The sequence below is a fragment of the Sus scrofa genome, chromosome 13 (genome assembly GCF_054392235.1).
Source record: "Sus scrofa isolate SSC_HxYL_T2T_F1_AM1 chromosome 13, Sscrofa_HxYL_maternal_Yorkshire_Landrace_v2.0, whole genome shotgun sequence".
In the NCBI taxonomy this organism is placed as follows: Eukaryota; Metazoa; Chordata; class Mammalia; order Artiodactyla; family Suidae; genus Sus; species Sus scrofa.
In genome coordinates this window covers 142,239,779-142,266,409 of record NC_139395.1, presented here as the reverse complement: position 1 = coordinate 142,266,409, position 26,631 = coordinate 142,239,779, and the positions used below count along the sequence as shown (strand labels likewise).

At 39.0% G+C, this 26,631-nt stretch overlaps 1 protein-coding gene and 1 long non-coding RNA gene across 3 annotated transcripts in view; one reads left to right on the top strand and one right to left on the bottom strand.

The window, feature by feature from the left end:
* Positions 1-26,631, top strand: part of P3H2 (prolyl 3-hydroxylase 2) — a 157,267-nt gene that overhangs the window by 58,509 nt on the left and 72,127 nt on the right. The window lies entirely within an intron of this gene.
* On the bottom strand, positions 4,825-11,000 carry LOC146397668 (uncharacterized). The gene is made up of 2 exons (XR_014824523.1): positions 9,104-11,000; positions 4,825-7,564 (listed from the first exon to the last, which is right to left on the bottom strand). It is a non-coding gene; the product is annotated as an uncharacterized LOC146397668 (long non-coding RNA).

Genomic DNA, 26,631 nt, shown 5'->3' with positions numbered 1-26,631 from the left:
ATCAGCAAAGCAGGGGGCCCTTTCTCCCAGTTCCCAGCATGCCGTTGAATCTGTCAAGGCAATTAAGTTTCTTTTGCTCTTTTAATTTGACATAAACATGTCATCCTTTCCATTCCAGGTCATTCCCCTTCTTGTCCTCACTCCCACTCTTTGACCAAGTTGCTTTCAGCCCTCCTGGGATCATTTACTCCCCATTCCATCTCGCAACTTTGACCCGTGGTTGAAACAGCAAGACTTTGTCTCTTGTAGTTCCTGTGGATCCCAGCATATTGTGCCTTGGTTCAGGCAAACTTATCTCCCAGAGGGTCATAAGGACCCATTATCTTCACTGTGAAATTAAAAAATTGATTCACAAGAAATTTGTTAAGTGCTGCTTACCTGTACCCAGCATAGTGAATGCCCATTTTATGGAAAAAGATTATGTCTTTAGCAAAGCAATGCACAGACATGGGTTAACAAGGCATCTTGCTGGCTCCCTAAGGGTATATATAAGGAGAATATGGACTTTCCTAAATTATATGCAGTCAGAAACTGCTGAGGTGATTGTGGGAATTTCCATGCTCTCTTTTTTTTTTTTTTGGTGGTGAAGAGGTTACTGAAAGGATAGCCTCTGATTCCATTTTTGATCTGCCCCAGCTGCTTCTCTGTCTCTCCCACCCCCATCTTCCACAGCCAGATCTCAAAATGTTATCTTATTTCTGACTATTTCTAATCTCATTTCTGACTGTTGAATGCCTTAGTGCTGGGAGTGACTGAGAAAGAGAAGAGGGGAGAGAAGCCTCTAATGGTGACACCCCCATCTGTCTTATGCTCTGAGAGTAGGTTTGTTCCTACCCTTTCATCTTTCTCTGCACGCCGATGTTTTTATGGAAAGATGTTCGTGATAGCCAAAGTTGTTTTTTTCTGAGATATAAATGAATTCAAAATTCTGCCTAAAAGAAATACCTCACCTCACACTATCTCTCCGAGCCCCACCCTTGAGCAACTTCATTTAAATTGTTTCTCCTCTAGGAGGCTCCTGTGAGGTAAAGTACGGCTGCTTCTTTCAGCCTTCTCAGCATCTCATCATAGCAGATAGACACACACAGGAAACCCCCAGAGGACCAAGAGCTTGCTTCAGATGGAGGAGTGATGCAGATTCTGTTCTTAGGACCCAAGAGAAAGCGTAACCTCAATGGAGGGAGGCCTTGGGAGAGAGCTGCAGGGAGTAAAGAGTTCATCCTGGGTCTGACTAGTGTCCAGAACTAATTCTGACTAGGGTTCAGGACTAGAGTTCAGTTTCACATATTTCCCTGGGGATGTAGCCTCCTCTAACTCTTACGCCAAACCTTGAAAACCAGTGCTTCTCAAAGGTTCACGGGCATACAAATCACTTGGGCGATTTTGTTAAAACGTGGTTTTAATTCACAGATCTGGGATGAAGCCTGAGATTAGCATTTGCAACAAATTCTCAGGTGACACCTTGGCTTCTGGTCTGGGGATCACATCCTGAGTTGGTAGACTCTCAGCTACCCCTCACCATGTAAAAGACAGCAGGATAAGAAGATATTTAAAGTCAGACCTTCCAACTGTTTCTAATTTGATTTCTAAGTAGTTCTGAGTTCCATCGCTTTCTGCTGTACATCTTTCTCTTGCCTTCTCCCCCTCCTCTGTTGTCTGGAGGTTGGCAGCAGCTTCATCTGTTCTCTTTGCTATAAGTGAACCCAAGTTACCCTGGGATGAGGTCACATTTTCCAAAGACGTGTTTCTGGCCTGTGGTGAAGGGGGAGGGGCTGTCTGAGCTGTTGAGGCCTGGGAAATGTAGCTTGTGTGTAAGACTGAGCAGAGTCTGGGCAGCGCCTGGAACTGAGGACATTCCCCAGGCAGAGGAAGTGGGGAGGCCTGAGCAGCTGCCCGAGCTTTCCTAATCTAGTCTCCTGGACTCCTGGAAATAGACTGTGCCCTGTGTAAGGTATCCTGTGGCCTGCAGCTGGGAAGAAGTCTCTGTCCTGTCTGTTAGTGCCTTGAAGCTTAATTACAGTTTAAGATTCTTAAAGAGAATGTAACTTAAATTATCATGCACACCCGCATGAAATAATGTTTCCTAAGATACGGCCTTTCAGAGTGTGATATTATGATTTATAAGAAGTATATATTTGGTTATTCAGATGACCAGGCTGTATTTCTCACATCATGTTGGTATTCTGCTGCTCCTGGTGCCAATTCCAAAAGCCCTTGGAATTTCTCTTGATAAGACTGATAAAGGTGTCTTTTGTTATATTAATGTAGAGACTCTAGGAAAGCTCCTGTATAATCTAAGGGTAGGAGCTGGTTGCCTGGAGAACCAACCAGTTGATTAGAAGATTGGATCCTTCAGTCCCAGCTCTCACCCCTCCTCCAGGGTGGGGAGATGGGCTGGAGATTGAGTTCAGTTGCCAAGGGCTAATGATTTAGTCCACCAAGTTGCTGTACTGAAGCCTCGAAAGGACAGGGCCAAGAGCTTCTGGGTTGGTGAACACATGAAGATGCAGAGAGTGGCTTGACTGGAAAAGAGCTCTTCGCCTCTTCCCACATACTTTGTCTAGAACCTCTCTTCCAGCTGGCTGTTCCTAAGTTGTATTCTTTTATACTAAATTGGTAATGTAGTGATTAAATGGGTTTCCTGAGTTCTGTGAGTTGCTCTAGCAAATTAATCAAATCGGTGGAGGGTGTTGTGAGAAGTGATTTATAGCCAGATCCACAGGACACCAATCCTATGGATCAGGGCCCACCCTAATGACCTCATTCAGCCTTAGTTACTTTCTTAAAGACCCCATCTTCGTCTCCAAATACAGACACATTGGGATCAGGGCTTCAGCCTGTGAATTTGGGGGGAGGGGTACACAAACATTCCATCTACAACACAACTAAACACACAGATAATACCTAATTACAGAGTACAGTGCATGCCAAGAAGGAGAAGGATACAGGCTCTTTTTAGAGCTGTATGACATGGAATTACTGTATAAAGATCACTTTTATTATCCACCAAAAATGTTAATCAGTAAAGCTAGAAGGATAAAATTGAGAATATTGTATCCTCTATTCCCTTTTTGGAAACCAGAATCTATTCTATTCATACTTGCTTCAATGCCCACATAATCATCCTTCACTTCCTTTAAGAGAATGTGATAGTTTTGTGAAATATAGCTATGACCATTGCCTGACTCTTGAAATGTAATTAGCAGATGCCTTACATATCTGAGTACTGGGCCTTTTGGTATTTGGTGAAACTAGAGAAAGAGAAAAACAAGAGTTTGTGTCTGGCAAGAGTTCCTATCCCAGAGTTTTGCTTACATTTTGTTTATCATCTCAAGGTCCTTATTACACGAATTCAAAAAATTTCTGTTATCATGGTTGTCATCTAAGTAAAAGTAGTGTAATTAAAAACATGTTCATGTGAATTTTAATTTTTCAAACTTAGTTTTACAAAAAGTAAGCATAATGTTGCTCTTTGGCAGGAGAAAAATCAACTTGAAAAATATTTAGTTTTTATCCAAACTGAAACAAACTTAGATAAGTAAGAAGACTACTGAACATGAGACCATGTATTATGTGCATCTTGTTATTATTCCTAACTCTGAAATACTCTATCATAGTTTGTTTATAGGCACAGAGGTCAGTGTTTGTTCTCCTTACCATGTGATGCCTGTGTAGAAGAATTGTGTTCAGTTTGGGGCTAACCATCTATGAAAGGTATTGTAAACTGAGAGCTACTCAAGATGGAGAAAAAGATGGTAGGGGGCATGCAGCTCTGTAGTGTGAAGAATGGGGGATGTTAAGATGAGTTCCCTTAGTTTCTGCCCATTAACACTGGGTGGGGTGGGGAGATGAGGGCAGTACCTGAAGGTAGAATCCATGTGCAGTTACAACACTTGGATTCATAGGTGAAAGTTTTAGGAGCATAGAAATTGCACAGTGTGGGAAAGAGGACTGTCCATAGATGAATGGGATGCTATGGGTAGGGGAAGGAGAGATGTTGGCCTCTCTCTAGGAGTCCAGTCAAAGTTTGATAACTGAGTAAAGGTATCAGACATGATAAGAATGACCCTAGCATCAAACAGCAAGCCCAGCAGTATCACTCTCAGTTCTGATATTCCATGATGTCCCCTTTACCACCACCTCCCCTCTTTCCCCAAAGATAAGGCTGGATATCCCCTGTGATATGAGCTTTCAGGTCACTCTGAGTAGCAGGTGATGACTACACCAGATCCACAGAGACAAGGCCAGTCTACCTACAGATTATTCAAAATACAGGTTCCTCACACTATGATCTTCCTTTTGAACACCATAATTATACAGGCCAGATGCTATCATTGCCTAACTTGCTTCATTGATGGTAAATTAGGCATTTAGAAACTAAAGTATTGGGTAGATGGTGGAGGGGCTCTTATTAGGCCTTATTTCAGTGACCTCACTGTTTCACTAATGGCTTCAGAGTGGTGTGTAGTTATTATGAGCATAAAGTAGTAGGGTATAATTATAAGCCCCTACATATAAGGTCAGTTGTTTTTTGACCAAGGTACCATGCTAATTAATGGAGAAGGAATAGTTTCTTCAGCAAAGGGGGATAGAAAAATTGGATAGCTATGTGACAAAAATGAACCTCAATCCTTATCTCACACCATATACAAAAATTAACTCCAATGAATCACAAACCTAAGTATAAGAATTACAAATATAAAACTTTTATAAGAAAACATAAGAGAAAAATCTTGAATTTTGAATTTGATGATTATTTCTTTTTTTCTTTTTTTGTCTTTTTAGGGTCTCATCAATGGCATGTGGAGGTTCCCAGGCTAGAGGTCTAATCAGAGCTGTAAGCCACTGGCCTACACCACAGCCACAGCAATGCCAGATCCAAGCCATGTCTGTGACCTATACCACAGCTCACGGCAATGCCAGATCCTTGACCTGCTGAGTGAGGCCAGGGATGTAACCCGCAGCCTCACAGTTCCTAGTTGGATTCATTTCTGCTGCGCCATGACTGGAACTCCTGATGATTAAATGCACAAAAAAGGAAAAATAAATGAATAAATTGGACCATATTGAAATTTATAAGGATTGCTCTTCAAAAGATACTGTAATAAAAATGAAAAGACAGCCATAGCCTGGTGGAAATTATTTGCAAAACATATCTTACAAGGGACATGTATCTGGAATATATAAATAACCCTTACAAGTCAATAAGAAGATAATCCAATTTTTAAAAAGGAAAGAAACAGGAAAAGGTTTGAACAAATACTTCATCAAAGATGATGTATAGATGACAAATGGGTACTTGAAAAGATGCTCAACATCACTGGATAAATTGGAAACCTGTACCCAACTGTTTTTTAGCAGATTTATTTGTTTTTGTTTGTTTTTTGTTTGCTTGTTTTTTGCTTTTTAGGGCTGCACCTGCAGCATATGGAGGTTCCCAGACTAGAGATCCAGTCAGAGCTACAGCTGCCAGCCTACACCACAGCCACAGCAACACCAGATCTGAGCCGTGTCTGTGACCTACACCACGGCTCACGGCAACACCGGATCCTTAACCCACTGAGTGAGGCCAGGGATCGAACCTGCATCCTAGTCGGATTCACTCCTGCTGTGCCACAATGGGAACTCCTATAAAATTCTTTAAAAATTAATTTCTGTAGAAATTCTTTCTATAGGTTAGAAAGCAGGGTGTACTTCATGAGTACAAAGGGATAGAGATGGATTACAAAGAGGTGCAGAGAAACTTTTAGGGATGATGGATCTATTCCTTATTTGATTATGATATTCTTTCATGAGTGAATACATATGTTAAAATTCATCAAGTTATGTGCAGTATATTGGTCACCAATTATACCTCAGTAAATATTATATATATGCGTGTACATGTATACATACCCATATATATGCATACTCATCTATACATACCCACATATATGCATACTCATGTATGTACACTTCCATGCACATAGCCACATGTTCTTAGTCAAATTAATAACCTCTCTGCCTTGAGTTTATATTTGTGTAAAATGGTAATATAATACTATTTTCCTCAAGGAGGACAACAGTGCTGAGCCCAGAGCACAATCTCAATAAATATTAGTGGAAAATATTACCCTGCGCAAGAGTTCACTTTGATTTATACCTTGCTGATTTCTTTATTTTGCCTGATTGTTTTTCCTTTATGTTTGAGGGCGTTTGTTCCCAGGAACAAAATTGTGTTCCCTCAGGACCTCTTTTCTAGAGGCTTGGTTGGTGTTTGTTATTGTCCTGTTTTGTGTTTTGCAAGATCTGACTCTTGGGGCAGCGTGAGTAGAACAAATGGCGAAGAAGTCTTGCAAGATGGCATTCCCAGGCCTGCAAGGGGAAACCTTGTGCTCAGAAACATTCCATCCTCCTCCACAGCTAAAATGCCTTTCTTGGCTGAAGTGCCTCCCTCAGCATTTCTGTTTTGAACGCCCCTTCTTGGAGGATCCTAACCCAGCTGCAAGAATTCACTGTGGGCTGAAATCTGGCAGATTAAATCCCAGGGAGAAAAAGTGATATGAAAGTAATATTTGTTCTTAAAATGACAAACACTTATTGCAGATATTTACAATTTTCTATGTTTCAATTTAATCATTGGGGATTTTGCAGATGAGCAAAGGAAGGCACTGGAATTTGCCAAACGGCACTTTTGCTTTGCTTCTTTTAATTTTCTTTTTAAAAGTAGACTCCACTACAACTTTTCAAAATCAACTCTCCTTTAGGTAAAAACTTACTATTGCAATTACTAATACACAGGATTTGAATCTATTTCTTTATATTTTTGTTAAACTGAGTAGTCTAGTTTTAAGAAAAGATTGAGCAACATATTTACCCCTTTTCATATTAAAGAGCAAAGAGTGAAATGGCACTGTTTATTTCAATGCTCTAAAATTCTATGTCACCTCTTTTCCCATTTCCATTTTTTTTTTTTAAATAGAGAAAAAACAAAAGGGAAAACCAAAGCCTTTATGTACTGGTTGCCTATCATCTTGACTATGGTGATTTTTTTTCTTCATTTGCCTCTCACTCTCCTGTCATTCAAAGTGCCCTGTCAGCTGTTGACCTCCTACCTCCTTCAGATCTTAACCTTCACCTACATCAACTGCAATTAACATTGTCCTATTCCCACAACTTTCATAATGTACCAAATTACATGCCAGTACTTTTACCGATGTCATAGATGGTGAATTAATAAGAACTGCATTATTTACAGCTATGAGACTGACTATGTGGGTTTGCAGAGGAAATTGCCACAGATTAATATCTTAATTTCAGAAAGCATTTGACAGTGTCTTTTATTATATTCTAATATGCATGACTAGCTAAAGAAATGTTTTCTAATTGGTTTTATGTAAGTTTGTAATGGCTTGGAAGGATTTCTGTGGTATCTAATCATGAAATAATATTATAGAAAGAGGATTCTAGTGCCAAGGTACTACACTCCATTCTCTTAAAATGACAAAATGTTGGAATTCCCATCATGGCTCAGAGGTAACAAACTCAACTAGTGTACATGAGGACGTGGGTTCCATCCTTGGCCCTGCCCAGTGGGTTAAGGATCCAGCATTGCCATGAGCTGTGGTGTAGGTTGCAGACTCACCTTGGATCCTGTGTTGCTATGGCTGTGACTATGGTCGGCAGCTGAAGCTCCGATTTGACCCCTAGCCTCGGAACTTCCATATGCTACAGGTGCAGCCCTAAAAACCAAAAAATAAATAAATAAAATAAAATGTTCATGAGACTAAGTAAGATAACTGAGAAAAGAGAACCAATTTATTGTACAGAAGAGTCTCTGTGATTGAGGGCAAATGAAGTGTAGCAGACTTGTATTCTCCCAAGAAATTCCTCAGAAGACTCATACATACATAGCATATTGCCATGAAATTTATGAGGACTCAAATGCAACTAATGGGAATCAAAAACTAATGAGATCTAAGACTTCATCTATGGAAGCATATCTGACTTTGTGTTCATGTTTAGATTCCTTCTCTTAAAAAAACATTCCAATAGAGAGGACTAGCACATGTAATTTGACACATTCATTTAAGTCTTCTGCATAATAGAAGACTGCGAGGAGATGTAATTGTTGCCTTCAACTACCTGAAGAGCTATCACAGGAAAAAGGGATTACATTACTCCCGTTTTTCTTCTTCCAATAACAAAACCAGGAGCAGGGGTAGAAATTGTGGGGAGGTAGACCATTGTTCAATGTTAGAGAAATTATATTTGACTGAGATTTTCTGTAGGACAGAAAGGGCTTTTTTGGAAAGTAGTAATTTTTCTTCACTTAGGAAAAATTCAATTAGAAACTGGACAGATAACTTGGGTTAATTTAGTTTAGCCTTTCTCCCAGCACGCCCTGCAGATCACTACCTTCACAGGATAGTCCACATGACTGAGTCAAGTCGCTGTGAGAGAGAATATGTAGGGATGTTGCTGCCTTGAATATTCACATGGTAGAGGCTCTGAAGGTCCTACTCTAAAGAAACCTGTTTAACTTTGTGTAATCCACCATCTCTCAAATGTATTTAAATCCTAAAAATGTTTCACCTTTTGTGGGACAAGGATGCTTCAGAACACATGTTGAGAAATGCATTACAGGGAGTAGACCTAATGACTTTGATTCCATGAAGCCATTCTCTCCATATTTATTTGTACACTCATGTGTTGACTGACACATGTATTTGTGTGCATGTGTTTCTTGTGCTTGTGTATCAGAGAGTGAGAAGTTTTTCTGTAATTTGTTATACTTTGATTTATTCTTTTTTATCAAAGTATAGTTGCCATGCAATATTCTGTTACAGGTGTACAATACAGTGATTCATAGTTTCTAACTGTTGTACTCCATTTATAGTTATAAAATATTGTCTATATTTCCCAGGTTGTACAATATATCCTTGCAGCTTATTTTATTTTATTTTTTGTCTTTTTAGGGCCGCACCTGTGGCATATGGAGGTTCCCAGGCTAGGGGTCTAATCGGAGCTACAGCTGCCGGCCTACGCCACAGCCACAGCAATGCCAGATCTAAACTGCGTCTGCGACCTACACCACAGCTCCCGGCAGTGCTGGATCCTTGACCCACTAAGCGAGGCCAGGGATCGAACCAGCACCCTCATGGTTCCTAGTCAGATTTCTTTCTGCTGCACCACGATGGGAACTCCCTTGTAGCTTATTTTATACCTAATGGTTTGTACCTGTTAATCCCCTACTCCTGTATTGCCCCTACCCCCTTCCCTCTCCCCACGGTAACCACTGGTTCATTCTCTATATCTGTCAGTCTGCTTCTTTTTTTGTTATATTCACTAGTTGTATTTTTTTAGATTCCACATATAGGTGATAACATATAGTATTTGTCCTCTATCTGGCTTATTTTATTTGGCATAATACCCTCAGAAACAGAGTTTTAAGATACGCTTCTATATAACTGACAAAATTGAAACATAGTTGTTTTGATGGATGATAAATTGATGGTGTGACAAACAAATAATCCTTTTAGGAGCCCAACTGCCTCAAGAAAACTACAATTTGCCACTTTCCCTCAGAGAGGTCATACAAACCAGTGTAATCACGACACATCATCAACTGCTCATCAAGAGAAAAGTAAGCCTGCAACCCCAGAACTAAGTTTTTAGTTCTCTCTTTCCCTCCCTTGCTGTTTAGGCAAAAAGCCAATTTCTTGAGCGTAGTAAGAGAAGGCAGGAGTAGATAGGAGAGAATAATGGGTTGAACCACATCTTAAACATCTGGTTTTATTTATCTGCAAGCACCATGCACAGAGCTTAATTAATGTGACTGAAAATAACTGTGTGTCTGTAGAAACATTAGCTAGGCCTTATGTATGTATACTTCTCTTTCCTAAACACTGAGCCTACGCTCCTTATGGCACTGCCAAGATTTAGTTATAAGCATGAGTTATGAACGTGATTAGTGGTTTCTTTTCCTCTTCTCTTTTCTGATTTTCTGGGTTGTTTTTTTTTTTTTTTCCCCTTGTAGTTTTCTTTCTAGAAAACTTCTACTTTGGCAGAGGTTGTGGACTGAGTCATGGATGTGCCCTTACTCACGTATTCTGTAATTTGAAGCCAAAATCCGAAGCAAATCCCAACACTGCTGTGACAGGCAACTGTTTAGTTCTTGAAATGCTATCCACACACATGCACCCACCTGCAAGGCTGTTTTGTTGGTTTTTTTTTTCTTTAAAGTTTTTTGTTGTTGTTTTTCCTCTGATGCTTCTAGAACAGGAAGGACATGCAGAGAGGAAAGAGCAAGGAGAATCTCTTTCCTATCTCTTATAGGACTTTTTTTTAAAAAAACTTTTGGATGATATGGCACCGATCAAGAAGGAAGAGTGCTTCCAAAGTATGTTGCAGCTGATCTCCAGCTGTCGTCCCTACAGTTCTATCAGACATGAAGACTTGATAAGCGGCTTCAGGAGGATATTTGTGTGAATACTTTATGTAAATATTCCATACCTCAATACAGTTAGCCAAAGATACAGAAAATAATAACTTTAAAATAAAATAAGCCAAAGATATAATATCAAACTTAAGTGTTTCTTTCTCTGTCTCTCATTCTTTCTCTCTCTTTTTAATTTACTTAGGTATTAATATGAGTCCATCAGTAACCTGCCAGGTAAAAAGGATCTCCTATAAAATGAAGCAAAAACTGAAGACATTGTTTTCAACCCCCCCCTTTTTTTTTAATTAGCAGAAGACAGTTTTTGAACGAAAACTCTTGAATGATAGTGATTTAGCCAAAAAGAAAAATGTAACAAGAAATGAAGAGAGTTATATTGATGAAACTGTGCCTCTGCTGTCTTCTACTGGAGGTGACTCCAGGGACTTGGTGGGATGACCACTGCTCTAGAATTTTGAAATCAGAAGACCTATAAGCATCAGGAAGGATGAAATAAACTCTCTGTGATGAATTTCAGGCAAAACTATGTCAAGAACCAAAAAAAAAAAAAAAACAAAAAAAACCTCTTTTTTTTTTTTTTGCAAATAACATGGCCTAAGCTTATACTTTGTTTTTCTTAGTATCATTGCATCCCAAACCAGGAAACGTAAAGACTCATTCTTAGATCAGATATCTCAAGCAGCACAATGCCTCAGGATCTTGAACCTTTAAAAACACACGTTTGGGGCTCACTGCCCCTTAAGGTCTGAATTGGTAGATCTTACTTTGGGCTTCGGCATCTGCATCCCCAAAATTTAAAATAAATAAATTAATAAAACCTACCAAGATGAATTATCTGTGCCCTCAGGTTTAGGAGATGCTACTCTAGGTTCCTTTTTCTTCTTCACCCCAAAAAGATAGACTCTTTTATTCATTGGATTTTCAACCCCACACAGTCAGTACTTTTGATTACCAGCATGATGCTGATATTAGAGATCAAAGCCAGAAAGTCTAATCTCTTTTATTCCTAATGTCTATGATTTTTTTTCTCTCACGTTCTAGATCATTTCAATTCTGTCCACTACTTTTTGGAGTGTCTACTATAAGACAAATACTTATGAGAGTTAAAAAATGAGTAAGATTAAGTTATAATCTAAAGAGGAAGATGGATTCAACTACGTAAAATAAAAAGCAGGTTATCTTAAGTACCAGACTGGAGTGAAAACTAATTCTATGAGAACTTAATGGAACCAGCTGTGATTAGAAACATTTGAGGGATATGGAATAAGTGATAAGTGAGTTGCTCCTGAGAATATGAATAGGCTTATGTGCCCTGTCAAAGAGGATGGGTAATTCTATTTTTAGTTTTCTGAAGGACCTCCATACTGTTTTCCATAATGGTTGTACCAGTTTACATACCCACCAACAATGTAGGATGGTTCCATTTTCTCCACACCCTCTCCAGAATTTCTTATTGGTAGACTTACTAGTGATGGCCATTCTGACTGATGTGAGCTATCTCATTATAGTTTTGATTTGCATTTCTCTAATAATTAGCAATGTTGAACATCTTTTCATGTGACTTTTGACCATCTATATCTTCTTTGGAGAAAGGTCTATTTGGATTTTCTGCTCATTTTTCAATTTGATTGTTTTGTTGTTGTTGTTGAGTTGTATGAGTTTTGTTTGTATATTTTGGAGATGAAGCCCTTGTCTGTTGCAGCATTTCCAACTATTCTCTCCAGTTCCATAGGTTATCTTTTCATTTTTTTTAATGTACAGCAGAAATTGGCACAATATTGTAAATCAACTATACTTTAATTTTAAAAAGGAGGAGGGAATGGGTATAGAAAAGGACTTGAAGCAGAGAAAACCTAAAGAGTATGGATGGAAGTTCATAGCGTACTAGGAGCTGATGAGTAGACTGATGTAGTTTCTTGTCAGAGAAGAGCCGAGAAGACCCTGAAGTGTCTGTGGTCAAGTTTGGGTTCTTTTGGAAGGTCCTAGGAACATCATGGAGGTGGTGAACATTTGGGGGTGTATACTGATACTTCAGGAACATGAATGGAGTGAGACCATGTTAGACATGGTGAAAAAAGCTTTGTATTCATTTTGAAGGAGTCTGGGGACTTGAAGAATAGATGCAGTTGGGATGAGGATACTCAATGGACATTGAGCTGGTGAAACTGGCAAATTGGGAAGACCAAAGATGCTGTGGGTATGAGAAAGTGTATGGTAGGCACAGGTTTAGCCAGATGGTTTTGATGGGTCAGAACATGGCTGGATGATGTGATAGGGACATAAATACTTACTCTTAGCCACTGTAATTTTTAACTGCACACAATGCATATTTGTTTTTCAACGAAGGATGTTTCTTGACTATTCAGGTCTTAAAATAACTTGAATAGTTTTTACTCTTCTAATGATATGTGTTCACTGCCAGGGATGAAATAAAAGATAGAGATGAATAAAGAGAAAAAATGAAAATTATTGGATAATCTCAATGCCCAAGGATAGTCATTGATAATATGATGAGCTATCTTTCCAAGCCTTTTTTTCTTTTCCTATGCTTATGAGCATTTATTTCAAAACTGCTATCACCTTGCTAATACTGTTTGTAACCTATATTTTCTACCCCCCCATGTTTCATAAAGGTTTTCAGTATTCTTAAATTTTCCTCTGCAACACTAATCAGAATGGCTTATTAGTGTTTAATGATAGAAATTATCAAACATGTCTTTAATTCACACTAATGCTGGGCATTTGATTAGTTTAATCCTTTTTTTATTTAATTGCACATTTTATTGGGGAAAGTCCATTTGTATCAATTTTTGTATTCATACCTTATTGTTTCTCATCTATAAATGAGATTTACAGTAAATTCTGAATTCACTTCTCATCTGTGAGGTTTTTGTGTTGAAAAATGTATTCTTGATTATTTTCCATTACTGGTCACTGTAATAAGCTACTCTAGTGAATGCATCAGGGACTAGAGTGGCCCTCACACCCACAGTGGATGAGAGCCCTGGTCTTATTTTCATCAGCATCTACCATGAGTTCACTTGTCCAGAACAATGGAATTTGGCCACGTTATACAAGTTGACTGTTACTCTTTTCTTTATCTTACACATATTTAAGTCCATACTATATGGTCATAGAAGTGAAGGAATTGTCTTTATACCTTTTAGTGTTTGGCACGGATTATCTTTAATACATTACTTCTGAAAAAGTGTGACAGAGTATCAGTTAGGTTCAACCAGAAGAATAGAACCAGATGTACCAGAAGGCATTTAATGCAAGGAAATGGCTTCCATGACTGACTGGATATCTAAGTAAGTGTGAAGTCTCTAGAATAGGCCATCAGGAAGAGTAGACTTGAACTTTTGGTTATGAGCTGAAGCTGCTATCTATAGAAGAAAGTGATTTTTCCTTGGGGAAGAATACATTCTCTTTCTAAAGCCTATCAACTCCCATTTGGCATCAGGTCCACTCATAATATCTTGAATAATCTCCTTTACTTAGTAAACTGCTTATGGGCATTAACCACATTTAAAATACCTTCACAGCAACAACTAGGTTAATGTTTGTTAATGTTTGACCTAGCTAAATTGACACATAAAACTAATCACACTTGTATAGTTAGTTTTCATACTCTCTTTCTGTGTCTCTGTCTCTCTTTCTCTCTTCAGAAAGCATTCAGGGGTAGGGAGGTGGGAAAGAATAAGATCTAGTAAACAGGAAGGCAAGTTAATGGAAAAAATAATATTTTTGTTGATTTTTTTTTCAGATGCCTTTTTTACAATGACAGTCCTATTTTCCTTGCTGAAGGAAAAATAAGTATAAAGATCTGAGCTGTCAGGAAGCTCAGATCTAGGTATAAATCCCACTTGCACTAATTTTCCCATCATTTAGAAATTCAAGCTCCTTATCTTGGCCTACACTGCCTTAGATGATCTGGGTCTTGCTTGCTTATCCAGCAAGTATACCACATATTATCATCATGGTAACAATATACCATAATATATTATCATATATTATTAGGTTCCAGACAAACAAGCAGATATATGGGTGTTTTTTTTTTCCCTCAAAGATGCCAAAGGTTCTTCCAAGAGCCGTTGCACTTTTCTCTTTGCCTTGAAGACCTTCCTCCAAGCCTTTTCTCTTCTGGCCTCACTATTGGGGTCTCATCTCATATATTACTTCCCTAGAGAGGACTTCTTGGACACCCTAGCTAGAGTCCTCTCATCCCCAGATTACTTTATCTCACTGTCAAATTTTAATTTTTATAGTGAAAAATTATATCTACAATAATCTTAGTGATTTAACAGTTTTTTTGGGGGGAGGGATCTGTGGTGTGCTATGACTTGACTTGGGATCTCAGTTCCCAGACCAGGGTGGCAGTGCTAGACCATAAGGGAACTCCTGAACAGTTTTCTTAGTTATTATATATCTCTACCTTATCTGCCTGCTTTTGAGAACCGAGACTCTTTTTGTTTTCCACTAAATCACAGCGACAAGAACCTTACCTGACATTTAGTAGAGCTCTACTCCATACTAACGACATAAATTGATGATTCCCAGTTTACTTTCCAGGTGAAATTCATCACTCCTTCCTGTTTATTTATTAATTTTTTTGGTCCTTCCTTCTAACACTGTATTTTCCTTTTAAGCTATCTTACAATAAATATTATTTTTGGAAGTTGTCTGTATATGCTCTGTTGAGAAATGTGTGCTTTTGCAGGGTTAATCAGGTGTTCCTGCTCTAGTCCTCAGTAGAATATATCAACCTCTCAGTATTCTTCCTGGGCCCATGGAGAGGCAGATGTCAGAACTGTACGCTAGGTGTGATGCATTCTAGGAAGCAGTGTGGCAGCTGTAAGGGAATTGAGAGCCGAGGGAATGTGCCTTGGCTGAATTTTTCTGTATCATTCCACCACGCTGACTCCTCTGTACTGTACAATTTCTCCCATTTGGCATCTGGTGCAGCCGAAACTAATATGTCATATGTTGGGATTATGAAGTGTGGTGAGAGAGTGTTGAGTATCTGGGGAATAACTTCTAACTAGGACTGAAGAAGGGTTGGCTGATAATTTTCAAAGTATCTCAGGAATGAAATTGGACATCTAGTCATTTGCTTGTCTGTGCTTTTGCTTTTATTTTAAAGATACTGGCTTGACCCTGCATATATTTTAACAGATGTGCAATGCACTAACTAAAAATAAAATAAACTGTAAACAAGTTTCTTTTTGATTTTAGACTTATTTGCAGTGTATTTACGAATACCTGGGGGAGGGCGGTAAAACAAAATATTTCTGTTGTTTTGATTTGAGTCTCCCTGGAATTCATCCAGATAACATCCCCAAACTCCTGCTTTAGTAACAAAGACCTGATTTTAAGGCAGATTTACTAGAAAAAAAAATTTAATGTATATTTTTTACTCTGCTCTGTGCATATTCAAAAATAGCATCATTTAATGGGAAGATTATAATTTCAAAGTTTTCATATAATAGGGGATATTTTATGAAATAGGTTTTACTTTACTTCCTCTGTTGTCTATTTTGTTCTCATAGGAGGAACATGAACTTATATAGATTACTCAGCTATCATTAGGAAAGTTTTTGGTAATGGATTAATGATTTTGCCACTCTAAGAATTTCTAAATTGGAAATGTGCTGCATAGAATTTCAACAACTTCTACTCTGAGAGTCAAAAAGGGTTTACAATAGGACAGGCAGTAGATACCAAGGAAAATAAACCCCAAAGGGAAAACTTTGTTTTTTATGACTATCAAAAATAATATTTGTGATTTATGATTGCTCTTCTGCACATGTGAGTGTTCTAGTTTCAGAAGGAGAAGTTTTCCCCAAATGTCTTTTGTTTTATGAAGTCACTCTTGTAAAAATGCAATATTCTGCTTGTATCTCAGTGCACTCAGACCACCTACATTGTCAGTATTATTAGAATTATGAAATAACTCAATTGACTGGATTTTTTTTTTCTTCCTAGAAAATTACACCAGCATAAGTAAAGGCAGGTTACTCATATTTACATATGTTTACTATTTAAGTGACCCATAATCAGTAGCTTCGCTAATGTTCATAAATTACAAAAGGAAGGTCTTATCCAGCTGAAGTTAGTAATTGTAAACCTAAATAAATAAATGATAAATAGGAATGGGGTAAATGGATGTCCAACTAGCAGCATGTTATTTATACAAATTTTTGGCTCCCCTTTGGGCAGAAGGAAAAATTGTCATCCAATGACTACCCTCCAGGTGTCCTCACCTAGTGGCAAGAAGGGATCTTGCATCGGCTTTGGGTCATCAGGAGCATGACCTGTCTGGCGTTGTACACAAAACACAAGTCGTAGTAGTTGCCAATTAAAAAAAAAAAAAAAAAAAAGACAGGACATCCATTTAGCTCTAAGACAAGGGGAAATTTAACTTGGAGGAAAGATAATATAGGGACTTGAGGGTTGTGTTCAAGTTTTGGAATGAGTCAGAGGAATAAAAAAGGTGAGACTTCTTAGGAATGTCTGGAGAAATCAGAACTGGTACAGTTAGAAGGAGGATCTTATAGCTGTACGGTGCAGCAGAGGCAGACCTAATCCACTGAGTGCCTCATCCTTGGAAGAGTTCACCCAGCGCCAGCGGCAGTGTAGAGGCAAACACACAAGAGGAAATTGATTGGAGTATTTCTAAAGCCCCAGATTTGTTTTAAGGCACCCCTGAGGCACTGCCACTTACTGAGTATTTACTGAATGTAAAATATTGTCCTAGAAACTAGGAAAAGAATATAAACATATATTCTATCCTGGTTAAACAAGCAAGTAAGGGTCACAGAGGTTTAGTCCTTTGCCCAGTAGTTGATAAAACAGATCCAAAGCTAGTCTTTCTTGGCCTCAAAGTTTACTTTGTTTTATTTTATTTTTTTTCTTTTTCTATCAAAAATGAATTTGCTGACTCAGCAGTTAAATTGGTGAGATTTCCTTATCTCCTTCCTCTTCCTGTAGTTACTAGAAGACTAAGAGGGAAACAGTGAGTATAGTGGAAAGAATATTTCACTGAGGGTCAGAAAACCTAAATTTTAGGTCTGATTCTACTCTTGACCATCAGGACCCTTGAACAAACCTTCCACCCTCACCCACTTTATCCTTGAGCTGCATTGTCCCTGTGACAAAAATCAGAGGGGGTGGCCTCTGTGCTTCTTTTCAGTCCAGACACTTTCAATCTATGACGTCAGCCTCCTCCACCCAATTTTGGTAGACATTGCTGAGGACTTGTGCAGCTGGTTGGCTGGGGGCTGATTATCATTTTCCTCATTATCATTTCTAATCATGAGATATAAACACATGGTTGATATCAAGATCAGAATAAGGGCTTGATAGAGGTATAATATTTTCCCAGTAAGGATCATTTCCTACATGGTGAAATCATGCTAAGCTCTCACGGGCTACCTGCCTTCTGCCATTCTCCCTTCCACCAGCATAAAGTTCTAGTTCAAGGAGAATGAAAAGTTGCCGAAAGCTGAATTACCCACAGTGAATCAGCACTCTTTCCATTAATCACTTTGGGCCTCATCATCGCCATCTGTCTGCGATCTACATGGCCTTCTGGATGTTAGATACCAGTTCCTTAATTTTGGTTCTTAGAGAGTGAAAACTGCCTGCATTTCCATAAGGCATATGATAAAGCCTCATGTGAGATCTTACTGTAGTTAACCAGAAATGTGATCACATACTTGCACACACAAACACAAACACACACATTTCTATTCTTTTATAGAAGTGATCTTGTAAAAGTGATTTTGGAATTCTGTTTCATTCCATGTATTTCTGAGCATTTCCTTATATTTACCCTCTTGCAATAATAGGCCTTATATCTGGCTCTGTTCTATTACTGAAGGTGGTTTTAGGGAGAAAAATACAATGACCATCTCTAACGGTTACGTTTCAAATAGAAATCTCTATCTGCCTTCATTTTCAGCATTAGAATCTATCAACCTTCTTTCCTACTTGAGCTTTCTAACCAAAGTGTTCTTTTAGTTCTGTGAAAAGCAAACATAAGTGTTCACCAGTTTTCTCCAGAATGTGGAGCTCTGGGGACAAATTTGCAGTCCCTCTTGTTACTAAGCATGCTGGAATCCCTCTTACCCTTAAAAGGTAGCAGTAACTATGCCAATGTAAAATGGGAACCATTCCTTTGAATCCCAGCCAAAAGTTTTAGTGTAGGGACGGGAAATGACGTGAACTAGAAAATGTGGTATTTTTATTTGTAGGTTGTTCTGAAGGAAGATGCTATATTAATTTTTAAAATCATTCCTTACTGGAGCTCCGACATGGCTCAGCAGTTAACAAACCCAACTAGCATCCATGAGGACGCAAGTTCAATCCCTGGCTTTGCTCAGTGGGTAAGGATCTGGCGTTGCTGTGAGCTGTGGTGTAGGTCACAGACACAGCTCAGATCCTGCGTGGCTGTGACTGTGGCATAGGCTGGAGGCTATAGCTCTGATTAGACTCCTAGCCTGGGAACCTCCATATGCTGCAGGTGTGGCCCTAAAAAGAAAAAAAAAAAAATTCCTTACCAATATAATGATCTCTTATATTGTTCTATAGCTTTAGAGTTTGTAATCTATTTTATATACTTTGATATATCCCACAATGCTCCTGTGAGATAGATGGCCAAGATATGTATATTTTATAAAATAATGACATTGGCAGGATGTCCTGATGTCCTGACAAGGACACAGAGTAAACTAGTAAAAAAAAGTTTTGGAACCACTTCAACTGATTCCTAACACTGTACTCCTTCTGCTGTCTACACTGCAATTTCATGGACACTTGCAATAAACCTTATGGACTGGCTCAGTTTTTTAAAAAAGCATCAGCTATCCAGTGATCTCCAGCCCCCAACATAGTGCAGCATCAAAGGTTCCTGTTCATGTCTACTAGGTCAGTTTCACATCAGGGGCTTCTACTCCAGATAGGTCTTCAACAAAATAAATAACTTTCTTCCTTCCCCTCTTTCCACCACTCCACCATTGCATTCAGTTTAGGGAAAGTAAAGCAGCTAATTGCTAGAGGACATTGAGGCAATTAGAGACTTTAATCATTAATGTGTTCCCCTTTGAGGAATGGTTTGTGTGTGTTTCTATGTGTGTGATTCTAAACTGTAAAAATCTAGGTAAGAAAAATGAAGTAATTATTTTCTTATATGTTGAGAAATTTCAAAAGTTGAACTTTGCATGACCATGGGTTTTCATGTTCTGTTTACAGTATTGCTTTCCACTTAACAATTCAAAGTTGTCCCTATGGCCAATAAAGGCAGATTGTCTCTCTCTATGCTTGGGGACATATAAAGTCATATAAAAACAATTGGGAGAAATTGCTTAATTTAAGTTTTAAAATGTTAAGGGAGGGTAAACAGTGACCAGACCAGATGCTGAGATATTTACCTAGGTCTTTGGGGTCTTTCAGGTTGCCGAATAGCTATTACTTCCTTTAAGCATTTGCAAGTCAGGCATGGAAACTTTTAAGCAGGCTCCAACAAAAGTACTGCTTTTCATTTCTTTAATTGCACTAAGTAGAAGCCAACTGTGAGCCTCTTAGGACCCTTTATTGGACTGAGATTTTAAACATTTTGCTGAGTAGGCAGTAACATTTTCTCCTCTTTATTCCCACCCTCTTGCTGAAAATGCATTCTTAATAAGCTTAAAGGAAACAGGATATGAAGATACGTGGGAGTTCCCGTTGTGGCCCAGCGGAAATGAGTCCGACTAGTATCCATGAGGATGTGGGTTCAGTCCCTGGCCTTGCTCAGTGGGTTAAGGATCCAGTGTTGCTGTGACCTGTAGTTTAGGTCGAAGACGTGGCTCAGATCCTGCACTGGTGTGGCTATGGTGTAGGCCAACAGCTGTAGTTCCATTGAACTTGTAGCCTGGGAACTCCCATGTGCTATAGGTGTGGCCCTAAAAAGCAAAAAAACAAAAACAAAAAAAAAGAACAAAAAAAAAAAATTGCATGCAATCTATTTGCATGGCCAGTTGCTTTCCAGACAGGAATTCCGTTTGTTCTGAGTCAAAGCCACATTATATGAGGCCAACAAACTAAAAGATGTGCATGACTGAGGTCAAAATCATCACCACTCCTCCATAAATATCACTTTGCATGTTCATGGTCATGAAGATGAAAGCTTACCTTCATAGGGAATGGATATGACTTTTTCAGTCCATTTATCAGTTGTCTTTAGATGACCATTTGGATCAGATTCATGTCCTACGAAAAGATGATCTAGTTGTAGATCTTGGCTCTGAAGAAACAGGTTGATTTTCCAGTTATTCTGCAAGTGACAGATTCAGTAACCATTTGTTGCCTTCTCTTTTCTAAGCCTGAAGTAACCCAGGCTAGCGGTAGAAGCAGAGCTGTGACTGCCGGCCTACACCACAGCCACAGCAACGTGGGATCTGAGCCACGTCTGTGACCTACACCACAGCTCCTGGTAATGCCGGATCCTTAACCCACTGAGCAGGGCCAGGGATCAAACCCGTATCCTCATGGATACAAGTCGGGTTTGTTATGGCTGAGCCACAAAGGGCGCTCCCTGAAGTAACCCTTTTTTGAACACAGGTTTGTAGATTAAATGAGCTACAGAATCATTTGCAGAACCAATCATGCTATGGACCCAAGAAAAACTATTTAAATATTCTGTCAGTGCTTTGCAAACCCTCCCAGATCTTTCAAATCTCCCTTGAATCTATGCTGCCAAATGTGCAGGTGTCCTGTCACTGGTGTCTCTGGCATGCCTTATGGTAAAGTGTAAGATAAATTTCCATGGTGCCAGTTCCTATGGACATTGTGACACAAATGCTGAATCATTACACTGAATACACCTTTAAGAACCATCTAATGCAACCGTAGTTACTGTTCTCATTTCTCCGTAGTCCAGTGAGTTTTGGTTCTTTTTCTTAACCCTAGAGTATATAGTAATCATTTTAGCTGTATCATTTAAAAGATATACAGGGAACAGACAACTTAACATGTTCATTTTATTTATTCCATCCACCTAACACCTACAGGATGTTCTAAACTCAGTGGGGAAATAAGAATGAAGAAGTCCTATTTTTTACCCTTAACGAATTCACTATCAGTAGAAGATCAACTCACATAATCTCTCTCATATTGATCCCTCCCTCCTGTGAGTCCCTATGCTATTGTTCTCAGGTGGCTGTGGGATGAGAGTGCTGAACCCAAATCATTAGACCACAAGGGCCAGCAGGCTTGAGATAGGTCCCTAATTCTTGTCCTTTGGAGAAAAAAATTGACAAAGAGACTGAGAGTGGTGAGGCAAATAAAGTGTCTATTAAGAGAGAAGATACATGCAAAGAAAGCACAGGTGAGCTCCAGGGGGTGGAGGCAGAGAGAGACAGAAACAGAGACAGACACAGATAGATAGACATAGAGAAAGAAAGAGAACACACATGTTTTGGAGGTGATTTAAGTCACTTGTACGAGGGCAGTTCTTCTGGGCTTCCTCTGGCCAATCATCTTGCTCCATCTGTCCTTGAGTCCATATTTGGCCTGACTCAGGGCCTTCCCCTGTGTGCGTACTCATCTTTTAGCCAAGATAGATTCTAGTGCAAGGGTCTCTAGGAAGTTGACAAGATGTACTATGTTCTGGTGCCCTTCCCTTCTCTGACCTCTGAGAAACCTTTCTGTGCATGTGTAGTTTGGGGGTCTCTTTGACCTCAAGAATGAAAAATATATCTTTTACCCAAGCAGGATGCAGCTCCTTGTTGCTCCTGCCATAATCCAAGTATCTGTCCACAGGGAACAGATTCCAGTTGCTTAGCCTGGGGCCCATCTATCTCCTGCCTCACTATTTTGGAAGCCTTCTTAGGGATTTACTATAATCTATCTTTAGAAACTTGTGGGTTTTTTTTTTTTTTTTTTTTTTTTTTTTTTTTGTCTTTTTGCCATTTCTAGGGCTGCTTCTGCGGCATATGGAGGTTCCCACGCTAGGGGTCTAATCAGAGCTGTAGCCACCGGCCTACACCAGAACCACAGCAACTCGGGTTCTGAGCCGCGTCTGCAGCCTACACCACAGCTCACGGCAATGCCGGATCCTTAACCCACTGAGCAAGGCCAGGGATCAAATCCGCAACCTCATGGTTCCTAGTTGGATTTGCTAACCACTGAGCCATGATGGGAACTCCCCTCTTGTGTGCTTCTTGGTGGACTTGGGACACTTGGAAGGCAGACTGTGTCTTCCTTTTCTTTGTTTCCCTGGTTCCCACTATTGTTCTTAGTGTGTATATACTATGAACTTAACACATTTTAAAAATGAATGAATGATCTGACGATTTTGCCACTAACAATCTGTAAGACTTTTAACTGGTAATCTAGTGTCTCTGGGATCTGTTTCTTCATCTCTAAGTGAGGAAGTGAAGTTAATACATACTACATCTTATAAAATTACAATATCAAAATTGAGGCATTAAATTTTACAAACTGAAGCATTATACCAATGCACAGAATCACTCATTAATATGGAATATGTGCTTTCACTTAGCTACGAGTTAACATTTAACTGAGACTGGCAATGATGTTTCAAGGGATTTCAGGGGCCTTACTATTAGTGGAAAACACAACCGTCATATGTCCCATAAAATTTTCCTTCCTTATAATGCTGATTTGTTAAAAAAAATTAAGTAGGTTCTAATGAAATATACTAAGTCTAGTTTATTCTTCAAACTTTTAACCTCTGCCTGTCTATAAAATGTGAATTATTGTGGCATGTGGTTCTCTTCAGTATTTGATAAATATGTATGTACTTAGGGAAAGAAACTATAAGGTATGTTTCTGGCTTATCTTGAGGAAGAAATAAATGACCCATACAATCATTTCCATCTCTGGTTTCAGTGATTAATGCATCCTAGAGGAACAACTTTCTTTAGGCTACAATGCCAGTTTTTATCCTTATTTCGTCACTAGAATTTAGATGGAATGTAAACTGAAGAATATTTTAGATTCTAAAACAATAACCCAGTATATTAATATTAATATTAAGAACCACTAATGCGGGAGTTCCCGTTGTGGTTCAGCGGTAACCAATCCAACTAGTATCCCTGAGGATGCAGGTTCGATCCCTGGCCCTGCTTAGTGGTTTAAGGATCCGGTGTTGCCTTGAGCCACAATGTAGGTCACAGATATGGCTCAGATTCAGCATTGCTGTGGCTGTGGTGTAGGCCGGCAGCTGTAGCTCCAATACATCCCCTAGCCTGGAAACTTCCATATGCCATGGATGAGTCCCTAAAAAAACAGTAGAAAAAAAAAGAATCACTGATGCATATTTGACTTATAATTTGGGAAAGAAGGTATGTTTAGTGGAAGGATACTATTAGAATTGGAATGGAAAGACAATTTATAGTCTTTGATTCTTTCCTTTCTACCTGTGTGACTTCAGAGAAATTACTCAACTACTGTAACTTTTTCTTTCAAATGAGCAGATACTCCTTTTCCTCCTGAGAGTTAAATAACATGGGTTATGCAACTGGCCAGAATAAACAGTAAAAGGCGTATTAGTTGAAAATTTTATTTCATTACCAAGTAAAATATATCTTTACTATCTTGCCAATGTTGTCAATTTAGTTTTTCAAAGAGTGATTATCCAGTTCATAGACTTTTCTATGTTTTTAGAGGCCTGTGTTTTTAAATGAATCAATGTAAGTATCTAATACACCATGACTACTGCCTGGACTATATCAGAGTGGGTCTAGGACCAGGCAGACCACTGTGCTGGGGCAGAGCCAGGGATTTCCCTGGCCTGTGTCAAATTCTGCAAAGGAAACTTGGAAGACTTCTTTTGTTTTCTTTGAATAAAGGTCAATGGTAGGTTCAGTAAATGAGGTTGAGGAAGAATACAAAGAATGGAAATCAATGTGTTTAGACATCAGATTATGAGTTGAATTTTCTGCCTTGTCTTCATGCAAACAGTGAGTTCTCATATTCTTTCAGAGACTCAATGTTACTATTTTACAAATGGAGATAAAAAGAATGATCTCATAAGATTATAGTAAGCATGACATAATTATATCTGTAGGTTGTACCTTATTAACTGTAAAGCAAAGTACTACTTTATATGTTATTAGTTATTAAGGAATAATCATTTCAAACAATTCCAAAGTGCACAATGACTGTATCATTCCCTTGGAGATTTTTCTGATGGTATTTCACTAGTATTTTATTTATTCAAATATGTATGTATTTGTGTGTACATATATATGTATGTATATTAAGATATACATACACACACATGCTGTATATTGTAGTATACATCTATATGTCATCTGTATGTATTCATTATTTACTCTTTGTTTGGTGACACATGAGGTAAGTAGGATGCATCATTACTTGAGAGCCGACTTCTCAGATGAAATCAGAGGTGAACCAGAAAGCAAGAAAGAATTTGAAGAAAAAAGAGGGTCACACAGTAAAAAAGACAGAGAGTGCCACTTCATATTAGAGAAGAGCAGAAGTAGGAAGGAGATAGTGGTAGTAGATAGGACCTTCAGAAGTAAATTTTATTCTGAATGTGAAAAAGTAGGAAGCAAAATAATACAGAAGTAGAACAGTAAAGACAGAGATTGTAATAGTATAAAATTCTTAGTAGGAAACACTCATCCAACTGGTAGAGAGTTTCTGGGGACTCTTCACTGCAGTTTACTGTGTATGACTTACTAAACTAACTTCCCAATTGAGTACATATTATGCTTATACCTCTTGTTCCCTGACCCGGACTCCAAACTCACTGCTAATTAACCACACATGTTAAGGGGAAAAAAGCCCAAGAAGACATTCCTACATGAGATCTGGGTTTGCTTCAAATCCTCCAAAACCCCTCCTGCTCAACAGTGGTTCTTTGTCATTTGCTTTTGCTTAAATGGAAATAGCTTTGACCTGTCAATAGTGCAACACTCCCACCCTGCCGCCTTTTTTTTTTTTTTTTTTGTCTTTTTGTCTCTCTTTGTTGTTGTTGTTGTTGTTGTTGCTATTTCTTGGGCCGCTCCCGCGGCATATGGAGGTTCCCAGGCTAGGGGCTGAATCGGAGCTGTAGCCACCGGCCTACACCAGAGGCACAGCAACGCGGGATCCGAGCCGCGTCCGCGACCTACACCACAGCTCACGGCAACGCCGGATCGTTAACCCACTGAGCAAGGGCAGGGACCGAACCCGCAACCTCATGGTTCCTAGTCGGATTCGTTAACCACTGCGCCACGACGGGAACTCCCTGCTGCCTTTTTGTGTAAATTAAGACTATGTGTCCTTGATGGGTGGCAGAGAATTGATATATAGATCATAGCTGGTGGATCAAGAAAGAATGACAAAGAGGATGTCTTCAAAAAAGGAGTCAAGAATTCAAAACAGAAAATAAATTATTTAAGGATTTAAGACTCTAATCTTCAGTGAGTTAAAACTTTTTATGTCTCTTTAGTAAACTCTGCATTCATATAAAATGTGATAATGCTAATAGAATGTTATATAGCTTAAGTTCCCGAACAAAATATGTTGGGTGGAGGTGTCAATTCTCCTCATACTCGTGTGCTATACAATGGACCAGAGAGGCTAAAATATTCTCCTAAGGGCACACAACAGATAACATGATGCCAAATCTCAAATGCTAGTCTTTTTTTTTCCTTTTCTTTTTAGGGCCTCACTCTTGGCACATGCAAGTTCCCAGGCTAGGGGCTGAATGGGAGCTGCAGCTGCTGGCCTATGCCACAGCCACAGCAATGCTAGATCTGAGCTGCGTCTGTGACCTACACCACAGCTCACAGCAACGCTGGATCCTTAACCCACTGAGCAAGGCCAGGGATCAAACCCGCATCCTCATGGATCCTAGTTAAGTTCGTTAACTGCTGAGCCACCAAGGGAACTCCCTTAAATGCTAGTCTTTTGAGGCCCAGTCCTTTGTTTTACCAACTATTCCTAATGGCTAAAGAATCAAATTAGAAATGAAGAAAAGGAGGGAGGAGGAAGAGGAGGGGGAGGGAAAATGGAAAGAGGAGGAGGAAATATCATTCAGCCAGATGTTTTCAAATATTTTAAGTGAATTTTTAATTTTCATACAGTAAAATCCACTCTCCGTGTACAGTTCTGTTACTTTTGACAAATGCATAGAGTCAAGTAGCCACTACCATCGAAATTAAGATACAGAGCAG